Source organism: Plectropomus leopardus, chromosome 22 (genome assembly GCF_026936395.1).
Source record: "Plectropomus leopardus strain MGB_pleo_1.0 chromosome 22, ASM2693639v1, whole genome shotgun sequence".
Classification (NCBI taxonomy): Eukaryota; Metazoa; Chordata; class Actinopteri; order Perciformes; family Serranidae; genus Plectropomus; species Plectropomus leopardus.
In genome coordinates this window covers 7085978-7098450 of record NC_142197.1, presented here as the reverse complement: position 1 = coordinate 7098450, position 12473 = coordinate 7085978, and the positions used below count along the sequence as shown (strand labels likewise).

Here is a 12473-nt window from a genome sequence, read left to right as displayed (position 1 = left end):
TCTGAATCACAGGAGAAAGACAGAGTACAGGGGGATGGGCAGCGAAATACAGAAACAATGAAGTGGAACAAATCCAACAGGCACATTCTTTATCTCATTCCCTTCGCCTTCCCTGCCTTTTTTCCATTTTTGCTATCTTTCTCTATCTTAATGAGCACCACAGCTTTCTATCGAGGGATGGTGCCAGTGTGATACATCACAGGCAGGACGCATACAGGGGGAACGAGGACAGGACAGTAGCAGGGTGACAGCGATGCTGGCGGAGCGATTAGGAGTGCTTAGACAGGCATGCTGATTCACAGAGTGCGTGCAAAAGAGCACCATCATGCTCAGGGAAGTGGCAGAGGCACCCATCATCTCCTCAAGATGAAAATGTAATTAGACCTTTATATATATTATAAGAATAAGAGGTGGATTTTTCAAAGCAGAGCTGTAGTCACGACTACCTAAAAGGACTCCATCCCAAGACTGAGTCCAGCTGGGTTTGATTCAAGATGCGTGTATTGGGATTTGGCCAGTTCAAGACAAGTGGTTTTATTTTGTTTTGTTGAACTCTGAGACCTAAACAGCCTTTTGAACAAAAAAAATATGATTAGAGAGTTTAAGATCTACCTGCAACCACTGCATTAAAGGTTTGAGTATATACTTACAGGCAGTATATGTAGAATTTTAAAATGACCTGCTTTGGCACCCTGTTGTGGTGGTTTCCAAAGACACTGCATTGCATCCTTAATCTCCACAAAATCCAACAAAGAGAAACTGATGAAAAGAAAGCAGCATGCAACATCAGTATCCTGTGAAAGAGGCTACAATTACATAAAAAATCAAACATAAAAATCCATAGTTTTAAATAAAACTATAAAACTATAAAACTTGTTTTCAATAGGGAGGAAAAAGTGAAGTCAACCTCTCGTAGTGGATGATTTAAAAAAAAAAGTGCTCTTGAAACTGGAGTCAAGACCGTAATGAGACTCAAGTACTGCAGCCTGTGTGTGAGTGTGATATCATGACTTTTCTCAACTGATCTTCAACTACTGAATACTAACAATGTGCTCGACACCTTTTTGAGAAGCAGTTAAACCTTTAAGAGTGTCACATGGAGAGTGACATTAATGGGCTTATGTTCTCCCCGCTAAGCACTCTCTAGTCAAAGGGTTAGATCTAATTGCTCATCGGCCGGAGTTAAAATGTCTGGTCATAAAGTCAGTCTGCCGGTGGCGCATTCAGAACGGCTCACTGTACACGAGCTCACTCGCATAACGCAATCTCATTATTCAAAGGCAACGTCGCGCCACATTAATAGAAGGTGACCTTTCCGTCTGTTTGCAGCACATGCTGCCTCATATTTTTTTACTCGTCTCTTCAACACATTTGAATTGAAGTGTATGTCTGTAACGCCTATCCAATCCTTTCCTCTGAATTTCCATAGCAGGTGATGCGACACTTGTTCTGTGGTGGCAGCTAAGAGCAGGGTTTAACTGAACAAAGCCTGGGAGAGGGAGCCCCAGAGCAGCACCAGCAGGGCTCTGCTTCACCTGCATGAGGCGATTACTGAGCCACTACATAAATGCAGAGGCTCGGCGGAGAGTGCATCCATGTCCATGCTCTATGTGAAATCAGTAATGAGCCAGAAACTGCCAGGAGAGAAGAGCAGGTCAGCTCATTGCCATGCATAGTATGAAGAGGCAGGGACAGCAGGGGAGTCCCTGGGGCAATACGGAAAAGGAAACAGGCTATATTGTCATTCTAACATTACATGGGAGATGCTCTTAACTGATAGCAACAATAGGGGAAGATATTGCTACATATAATGTGGTACATGATGGTGTCCCTGGCCAAGCGAAGCTGAGCACAGGCTCCATTTCTTTGGATTTATCTGAATCGGAGCCTGAAATGCAGTGGGTCTGTCGAGCCGTGGAGAAAGCATGCACTGTATAGAGCAAGAACAATCATCGATGTTCTATTTTTGCCCACATGAGACACAGATTAGATAATCAAAAACAGGCTTATTTTTATAGGAGGAGGAATGGAAATGTCAATACACTTATTCAGGCTCAAAGGATTTCCCCCCATGCAGGGTGCTGGATCACTGCACGTCTTTACATTATTCCATCCATAGCATTAGCCTCACACAAATATGCAGGCTGCCTGTTGCTGGCAAATTCCTGCAGCATCTCACTAGAGGAATGGCTAGCATGCCAGATGTTGCTTAATAAGTCTGTCTGTGGATTGTAGCGTGTTTCATGGCTGCTGCGAATGTCCTCGGTGCCCAGTAAAAAGTGTTTGTCATGTATCAGCTAATAGAGACACCTGGGAGGATTTCCGTGAGGGTAAAATAAAGCAAATAATGTCTTACAAGCTTTGGTGTTTCCTTAGCTAGCAGTGATTATTTAGGGCACATAATTTTGGTATTTTTAGATCAAGGTTGCTGATAATAGCGGATATTTTTGCTGATGAACACAGCTTACGTTACTTAAAGCGTAATAAAGCACAAACTCTCCATTGAGATTGGGACTAATAAAATTGTATGAGGTGGGGTAGCAGTTCGTGCTTCTACTCTTGAGAAGCAATTATGACTGGAAATATGGAAATCTGCCAAATCAACAGAGGATACATGGTGCAGTCGTGGGTAAATTATTTGTATGAAATAAAACGTTTAATGTGAAGTGAGAGGCGAGATAGCGAGCGTCTGAGAAGGTAGCGTGACGGTGTTTGTCAAGTCGGGAGCTGCTGTAGGGTCTTTCTGTATGACAGGAGAAAATTGACTCGTCTCCCCTACCTTCCCAGCTTGCTTGAGGACTTTGTTCATTCATTACTGGCTGAGCTCCAGTCCTTTTTTTTTTTTTTGCATCCCAGAAGGCTGGTGATATTTTCCAGACAGAGCATGGCTTCTGAACTGTCAACTATAGTTAGAACCATATAAGATCTTTCCATTGACCTGCATCTGTTCAGAATACGCCGACTTGGCTCCCGCTATTTTAATCTATGCTCGGCAGAAGGCTTGATTATACTCCCAGTAATTCTATCTCCAAATTGTTTGTGTCTAACAGATTTTTGGGTTGAACGCAGCAGCTTAGAGTGAATCGGACTCGTTGGCTGGGTTTGCCTGGCAGAGCAGCAGAGGTCGTATATGACACTGTCATTTTTCACAGATGGTGTGGAGGCTGCCATAGGAAAAAAAAAAAAAAAAAGCTGGAATATCAATAGGCTGATCTCTGAGCATTCTCTGAAGAGGTAAAGAGGGGGTGTAGCTGGATAAAGGGCACCTTAAAATGACATTCCTGCAATGCTGGAGATAATTTGCGGTAAATCAGTATGAATATAATTTCTATGAAGTGGCACCTAAAGGTCACAGCGAAAGAATTACGAGCCTCTTGCTGTCAAAGCTCAAGACAATTCCACAAGAGAAATAAAGAGGGAGCAGCTTCTCGGTCTTCAATTGTTTGACCGCATTGAGACGGAAGATGAAGAAGAGTCTGGCCAAGACATGTATTTATACACCCTCCCCCACCCCCCGGCTGTATTCTTAATCAAAAATATGTGCACACACAAAGACATGCAAATTCTCCAGTGTACATTTTGATCTCATTCCCCTCACTTGGCACGCAGTGACACATGGCCACCTACAGGTTCTCGAGGGAATCTCTGGGTACTTGACTGTTTGCAGATTATCACAGTTTGTTTTTCCACCAGCCCGAATGCCATTTCCTGCTCGTTAGCGCTCCATTAACTTCATGTCCACTTAACACAAGCACTGCTGGAGAGGTCTGGCGTTGAGAGGCTTTGTCACACCTGCAAAGAAGAGGTTTTCTCTGTAATTACATCCACTTGTACATAATGCAGTTGTCTTAACTTTTAATGGAGGTCTTTTTCAAGTCACTCCATAAGGCTTTAATACTCCATCCATTAATCAGAGTCTTATCATGTTGGAGAGGTTGTGTGACCCTGGGAGTTGTGGGGGGCAAGAAAACTTCTAGTAGATTCTCTCAGAACAAAGTGAGAGACAAGATTAGGAGTAATTCCAAGATCCCCTTTAATCTGTTTAAAAGGAGAAAGAGTGATTTTGCAGAGTATAGGGAAACCAGGAAACCTCCTCTTAAAGTTTGGACTAGGATGGGCGACTGAGTGATATCAATAACATTCAGTTTACTCATCTCTACACATGGCACACACTCTGAAAACAATATCCGAATAGGGCTTCTCTAGAGTTGCCAGTGGTGAGATACACCAGCCAAGTGTGGAGATGCTCATTAGAAGCCAATCTTGGAATCCATAAGATTTCCGTCTGACGACGATAAGCCTCTGGGGGCAACGGCCAATCCGGTGTACCAAGTACATATCCGGGCCAAGACTTCCTCTTCCATACACCAATCATTTTAGCTGATCTCTAAAAACAGATATCTGCAAATAAATGCAGATACATTTTTTTTAAACACTAACAAAAAGCTAAATCATCTTTAGACGATAGCCAAGTAATTCTGGGATTGCATTCCACCTCTCCACACATTTACCTGACATCCAAACGGAGTTGGTCAATACTTCTTGGACTTCAAACAGAAAACTGAACACTTCCACCTCCCAATTCTACATATATATGCAGATAACCGTTTGTAGTAACTAACAAGAGCCAAACTGAGATCCACTGTGTTAGAGCAGAGAGTATGGCAGTGCTATGATTCTTCTGGTCCTTGTATGATTAAAGTTGTACCTACGTACTTACGTAACCTTGCCTGAAGGGAGAGACAGAGCATGAGATTGACATGCAGATGTAGGCATTGTAATGAAAGAGTTAAGCTCTGAATTCACCCTGATGATCTGCTTTCCCAGCATCTTGGACAGTTGGAAGTTGGACAAAAAACTGAAGTAATGGATGAAAGTATTTGCTATCTTCAGAGAATGTTTGTCAAAGTATACCATGTTTGAAATTATACATTATTACACAATTACAAATTAAAAACAACAGAGCTAAAACAAAAAAGAGCAGTAAATAGCAGATGCACAGGAAATTCAACTGGTCCTAAAGCTGTGGCTGTTGCAGCATTCTCTCCAGAAGTAAACCCACTACATAGCTGGAGGCGTGTGTTCACTGACTCTTTCTTTACCAGCATTGTGTGCAGGTTGTTAATACAAAAGAAAAAAAAAAAGAAAAATATCCTTTTTTTTAAATCTTTTTGCTGTTGTATCCAAAGAGGTATTGAGTTTTGGTCATTTATACCACTGAAGTTTGTAAATCTGGTATTGTGACAGCCCAATTTCAGAGAACATCAGGACTAATTTCCAGGTCATCAAATACTGATGCTTTGTCATGCACCTGGTGTCTGATAGAGACGCACGGGGCACCCTTTAGTGTATCAATGTGACAAACGGCTGAAACACATTGTACCATGGGGTATGTGTTGTGACTGGTCGCAATTAGGTATGGGAAACAAAACTACTTGGTTAGGTTTAGAAGAAAGTTCATGTTTGGATTACAGTAAGTATGCTTATCACGTTACGTAACGGGATGTAAATGTGTCATGTGAGTGACACCAGTGTGCAACAACTGTACATAAATTACGTAACATTTAATTAAAACAGTGGTGACTTTTGGAACTGCTGTCTCCTGGGTAAATGTTCAGTTTTGTTGACACATCCAGTTCCCCTCCTCGCCACCTGTCCTACATGGACTATCTCACTTTATACACTACTTTAATTACTCTCAGGGTCAAATATTGCACCAGATGGATTTACATTTGAGTTAGTTGAGAGCCCCATGTGTCTCATAAAGACGCTAAAGGATGCCTTTGGCGTTTATCACATGCTGAGTAGGGTTGACAAATTGTCAGTGTTTGACAACCTGGCAATGAAAAAGAGATGAAAGGACCCGCAGGGACAGGTTGAGAAGCACAGACATCTAAAGGGAGCATTAAGCAGAACTCCTGCACCTTTAAGTCAAAAGGATCCAGTTGTTCTGACCTGAATGCCTCCCTGGGGGGGTGTTCCCCGTGGTGGTATCCCCCCGTCTCCTCCCACGATACTTTCCAGAATTTCATATCTTTTCTGGGCAGAGAACATCCCAGGATTACCCAGGTAGAGCTGGAGGTTGTGGCTGGGGGGGGGGGGGGCTTCCTGGTCTCTTTTGTTTAGCCTGCTGCCACCATGATCTAGTACCCAAATAAAAGGATGAAAATGGATGCATAAATGGCTTTGATCATTTTCTGTATAAATATTTACACTGAATCTCTACAGGCATCCGTCAAGATCTCCCCCTAACAGTCTGATACCCCTGAGACAGTGAGGAGAGCTCGAGGAAATGAATGCAAATTTGTAATTATACTTCACCGGCTCAAGATTCGGATCATTTTTCAGCCATGTTTCATCAGAACACTAAGATGGCTTGCTGGCTTGATGGTTATCGGGACCTTTTTCATTTCCTGCTAAACATTTCTTCGAATATTTCTATGCATTTGTGTGTCCGTGTATCTCAGCGCTTTGTCAGTATCCCTGCCTGAATGACGGCATTGTTGTAGAGGAGTTTACACACACTTGGGATATAATGAGCCAATATTTACCCAAGCAGGAACTTAACCTCACTGCAGTGTCCAAAAATACGTAGAAGGTTGTCTCAGCAAAGGAGAAGTCTTGTGCTTTGTGTTTACCGGCTGTCATCGAACCTTCCACATTGTAATATTAAGTTGTGACTGTTGCAGTTTCTCCACCTCTCTCAACATTTGTCAGAAAATGCTTTTTTCTCTAGAGTCTGAAAGCCTTGAGGTTCGGATGAGTAAGTGAAGTAGTGATTATTTTTACTTTTAAAACTTTCTCATATCCATGAACTGTAATACTATTGAGAGAAACGCTGAATGGATCTGCACCCCCTGTGGAGCAGCCGTACTGCACCAATGATAGGTTTTGCATTCCAGTCATGCTTCTCTGCAAACAGCAAGTAAACGAAGGCCTAACCCTGCACGCTCCCATGGAGTGGGCCAGCAGTGAAAATGCATGTAATCACTGAAAGCAGGGGGCAAGTGCCCTGGGCTTTACCGTGGATCAGTGCTCAGAGATGGGGAATGGGAAATCTGGACACTAGGGAGGCAGCCAAATGCATCGGTCTCAGTGCAACTGCACGGCTGCCAGTGAAAACAATGTTTCTTATATTTCTGCCTGAATCTGCATTAACAGTAAGCTGACACCTGTTGTCTGTCCCTGACAAAGCTGGTGACCTGTGTAAGTGGTTATTTAGCTTCAAATAAAAGGCAAAGCAGTAATAATCATTGAAACTAAAGTGAACGATTGTTTCTTGCTTCAGTACAGTTATTTATGTTTACATCTGACCCTCCTGGAGTCAGCTACAAAAGACAGTGAGGGCACAAGTTGTGGCAGAAGCGTGAAGTTAGCCCTCTCTGCTTCCCAGAGGGCATAAGCAATTTTCAGCTCTAGTGAGCCAGCTCCAGGAATACCTAAGTCTTAACACAGAACAATACTCAAGCTCATTTATTCATGTCCTCCCATGGCAGCAACTGACTTGTCTCACTTTTTTCCCTTAATACACTAAACAAAAAGGGCAAATTTAGGAATGCATTCACACATGTTTATCTCAGACGCTTAAGGTGGTGTAGATAAACTCTTATATTTTACTTCAAGTTAAAGTGTATACATTAATCCATTAAGTAGTCTGATGAGAAAAAATCTGAATATTCATCTCTCTTAGCATAATAATGGAAGTGTCACTCATGTCCTGATTGTGCTCTGTCAGATGCACTTGCTCTGACTGCAGTAGTACTGAGACTTGCAGGTAAGCTCTGTGATTGATAGCTATGCTAAGAGTGCCACTGCTGCTCTCCCCAGGCGATGGCAACTGCACTCAAGCTCAGCGGGCTGGCATGCCAGCGTTTCTACCAGTCAACACTAAAGCAAAGACATCTTCTCTCTGTTTAGTACAACTTCACTACTACTGCTGGCTTGATCTTAAGTATACAAGCTTAAGACATTTAAAGGTGCAACCTGTAATACCTTGCAACCACAGACTGCATAAAATAATAGACGTAGTCACCATGACCATTGATTTGTGGATCCCAGTTTTACAGCCTTGAGTTAGTGACCAGATTTGGACAAGAGGATGGAATAAACCCAGTTGTCACGAACAGAGATCGACTCACTCTTGGAGCCAGCCTCAAGTGGTAATTTGAGGAACTGCAGTTTTTAGCACTCAACACTTATTTCTCAGCCTTAGAGGTTGTGGCTCACTGGCAACAGGCTCCAAAGAAATTTCAGCAGCAGCATTTCAATGGTCTACTCCTGCATCCATACAATCAAACTTAACAATTATAATGCTATTTACAGTTATTTAGAAAAAAGAGAGAGAAACAGCCTGCAGCCAATCAGAATCAAGTATTTACCCAGATCATGGTATAAACACTAATGAAAACATAGTTGTAATTATTATATTTGATTTCTGCCGATAAACCCCCTAAATCCTACAAATTACACCTTTTTAAGCACAAAATAAGGCACAATACTGGCCTTCCTTTGAAGCAAAAGGGTCTTTTCGCAGTAGGTTGATGCTAACATGGCTCACAATATGTGGATGGAAGCTTTAAAACAAACCACTGGCTCCCCTGAGACCTTTTCAGAAAAGCATGGCTGTTCAAATTGAGCTGAAGAGGATTTGTGCATCTTTAGTTGACTCTAGCCGGGGCACAGCTTTCGCTGTGTTGTGGCAGGGATTTCAGGTGTGGGACGAGGGCTTATGGCAGCTGGAGGTGGACAAAGAGCAGCGAGGGGAGTTAACTGCCTCCACTGTGCTATGACCATCTATACTGATCCACTTTACTTTTCTAATCCACTTGTCTCAAGCGAGCCACAAGTGTGTCCCATTTGTATTGTTGGTGTTTTTGAATATAAATCGACGGACTTAAACATTTTATGGGGATTAGTCCAGCTTAGCTCCATGCCTAATGCAATGATTAGGGATTTCTGGAACAGCAGATAAGTGAATGTTCACTAGTTACTCAGCAACTGTGCTCAACTGTTAAAGACCGTAAGCCGAAATGGCAAAGACTTGGACAAGACAGCCGTTCAACAGCAGCAAGTGTGTCACACATAACACTTCATCAACTTTGGTTACACTGTGTTACGCCAGTTTGCACATTGATCATTGGCCATCTGATGAGGTAAAATAATGAATTGTCACTGAGTACAAATCAAGTGACTTCATACAGCATGTTGAGGAAGATGCCCTATGTTACAAGTATGAAAGAAAAACAAAAGAAAAGAAGAGAAAAGAGGGGAAAAAATGACACCATTGCGACTGAGCTGCAGAAAAAAGGAAAATATCTTAACTGGCAGTGGAGTTATTTTTACTTCCTATTGGCAACCAAATATTTATTTATCTATTTATTTTGATGGTCATTTTATAGTAGGGATGCAACCTCAAGCCCTGGCAGTGGTGTTCACCTTCACCTGCACTGGTTCCCAAACTGGGGTCCCGACCACCACCCGCCAGGGATTACCAAAGCTTCATGAGGATCACAGAGAGTTCTTGTTTTTAAGGGGTCCAAGAAAACTTTTGAATAAATATGCAGTGGGCCTTTATCTCAGCATTTTTTTTAAAAATTCTGTAAAGAAATGAAATTGTTATTTTAAAATTTGGAGTGATTATGATTATTATTAATATTATTATTATTCACAGAGCTTCCACTCTTTACTAAACAGCCTTGTTCTGTGTTAAAAAGTATGCAGTGACAACAAATAAAAAGCAATGGCCAAGTATCAGGAGGAAGAAAACACAGAATTTGTCCAAAAAAAAAACAAAACAAGCCTGAATGATTGTGAAAAATTAAAAACAAATACAGATTGCAGACAGAAAAAGTTTCCTGCACTTATTGTGCACAATGTTTTGGGTAGTTGTGCATTTTATCAGTTGTGTAGTGTTATTGTTATGCATTGAATTGAATTAAATCCAGAAAATATGTCACTTAGTTGAGGGTCGTCAGTTTACTAAATGATAGAAAAAGGGGTCCCTTTAGGAAAACCATTGGGTACTGCTGCTTTCATGTGTTTATTAGTGACAAGTCATCACCGTCTTAACATGAGAAAGTATTCATGGGTATGATAATGGGTTTCTTAGGGCTTAGACTTGTGCTAGCTCCGGCCCTGTTCATAGGTTTGTTCCTTGGAAAATGACTCAGCTATATTTGCAGTCTGTCTCCACTTTTCAAATGTAGCGTTTATCTCTCAGCTGAACAGACAATTTGATTCTATCTTGCATGATTAAACTCCAGATGTTGTCTCAACATTGATAAATGTGTGTGCTATCCCTGGTGGTTTTTAGTCCAATTGGTATTCACTTATTGAACAGCATATTGATCTTTCGCAGCAGAATTTGATTTACAGACTGAATGCCAAGTCTTTTTACGAAAGATGGAGCTCGCAGAAAAGGTTGAAGCAGTTCTAGAGCTTGATAATATGTCAAACTGAGAAGTGGTAAGCCACCATGTGTGCCATACAATCTGACCTACAGCACCTGCAACTCAAGACGCAAAGCAGACAAACTGCATTACTCCTAATACCACAGACCTGTGAAGCACACAACTGAGCAGTAAGTGTATAAATCAAAGCAAGGTCTACAACACGGGCGAATGTTTAAGGTTAAAAGGGAGAACTAGTGGGTCACTGGGGGATCAGAAGAATTTTCAAGTGCTGTATGAAGAGAATTTTTAAGTGCAAGTTGGAAATGGACCTTTGAAGATAAAATGTCAGCTCCAATTTTGTCAATAATTCCTTTTAAAGTTTTTTATTGAACTCTTGGTAACATGGACCGTGTGTGTGTGGTGTATAATTACGCTTTTCCCTCGCTTTTTAAGAATGTACGTGCTAACATTGCAGAGTCTGAAAAACTATATTCAAGGGAGAGGGAAGATTGATCTCAAGACTCCCATCAAGTCTAAATGTAGGGGTTTGGGAACACATACAGGAGAAATGAAAGGACCGTGATTCAAGCCACAGGCTAGTCATTAGGCATTATTATGTGGTCGAAAATGTATCCATCAAAGTGGACAGGCAGACAAAAGCCCAGAAAAAAGGAACAGCTTTGAGCACTTTGCATGAAAAAATAAATACTCTTTTCATCACATGGATTCCTGCTTGTGTCTGTTTTGTTTTGTTGTCATTGGTGCTGTGACATTGCAGATTTAAGTTGGTTCCAAACAGCTTTTGGAAACCTTTTAATACAAAAATGATTAAATATAAACTTAGTTGTCTAGTGAAGGAACAGCGTCTCTCCTCCGCTGAAAAGGTTGAAATATATTTCAATACTAAACTTCATTCTTGTATCCTCATTTGACTTGCTGCCTCATTTTCACTCAGCTCATTTTTCATTAGCCATTCATGTTCATTTAGATCGTGCAGTCTTTTTTTAATTTATTTTTCTCAATTATGAAACAGGTGTCTAATGGGGAGATGTTATTTATGCGTGATTATAAAATGTATCTGTGACAGATATCTGTGCTTCTAATTACGGATGTAATTGGTGCACAGAAAAAAATTGTCACCATAATTTGATGAATTGCTTTAAGAAAAGCTTAAAGCTGATGTAAGAAAAGGTCACAGAGGGTTGAGAGAGACATCTTTATGTTTTATAATGTGGACCATCATTAATCTCCTCTTACACCGTTACACATTAGAAGGTGACGATGGCATCTTTTGTAACATATTGAATATATTTTACTGAATGTGATAAACTTATATGTTGCACGTTCTTGCATGTTAAATGTAAATGTCTTGCTGATGTCCCACAATAATATATTTTCAACCCACTCATCAGAAAAAAAACAGGCATTTTATGTTTCTGCAACCCAGTGATATATTACATTGTACCTTGTTCCCAACTTGTACTTTGTATTATTTTTGCATGTTAATACAAACATTGAAACTATATGTTTCAACAACAAGGTGTAGTTAGTTTAAGCCACAAAAACCTCTTTGTTATGGTAAGGAAAAGATTATGTTTTGGCTTGAAATACCCCAATCTAAGGGCACAATGCCAGCTGAAGGAGGGCAGCGACAATTGCTACAAAACACCAAGGTTTGGTGCCAAAAAAGCCGCTGGATATACAGTGACAGGTGGCTACAAAACCCATGTCACTGGAAAGTCACTGGAAACTCAGCAGTGGTTCACTAACAAAAAAACCATGTTTAGTGCATAGAAATCCACTAGAAACAGAGTTACATATCACAATAAAACTCCTCTCTTTGATGCCTAAAAAACCACAGCAAGCACAGCAATGGGTTGCTACAACACACCCATATTTGGTGCCCAAAAAGCAGCTAGAAACACAACAAAGGGCTGCTGCAAATACCATCTATTTTGTGCCTAAAAAGCTGGTAGAAAAACAGTGAAGGGTTGCTACAAAACACCCACATTTAGTGCCTAAAAAGCTGCAGAAAAACAGCAACAGATCACTACAAATCACCCATGTTTAATGTCTAAATAG

General features: G+C 41.0%; 1 protein-coding gene across 3 annotated transcripts in view; it reads left to right on the top strand.

Moving 5' to 3' along the window:
• chrm2a (cholinergic receptor, muscarinic 2a) overlaps positions 1 to 12473 on the top strand; it is a 100556-nt gene that overhangs the window by 77067 nt on the left and 11016 nt on the right. The window lies entirely within an intron of this gene.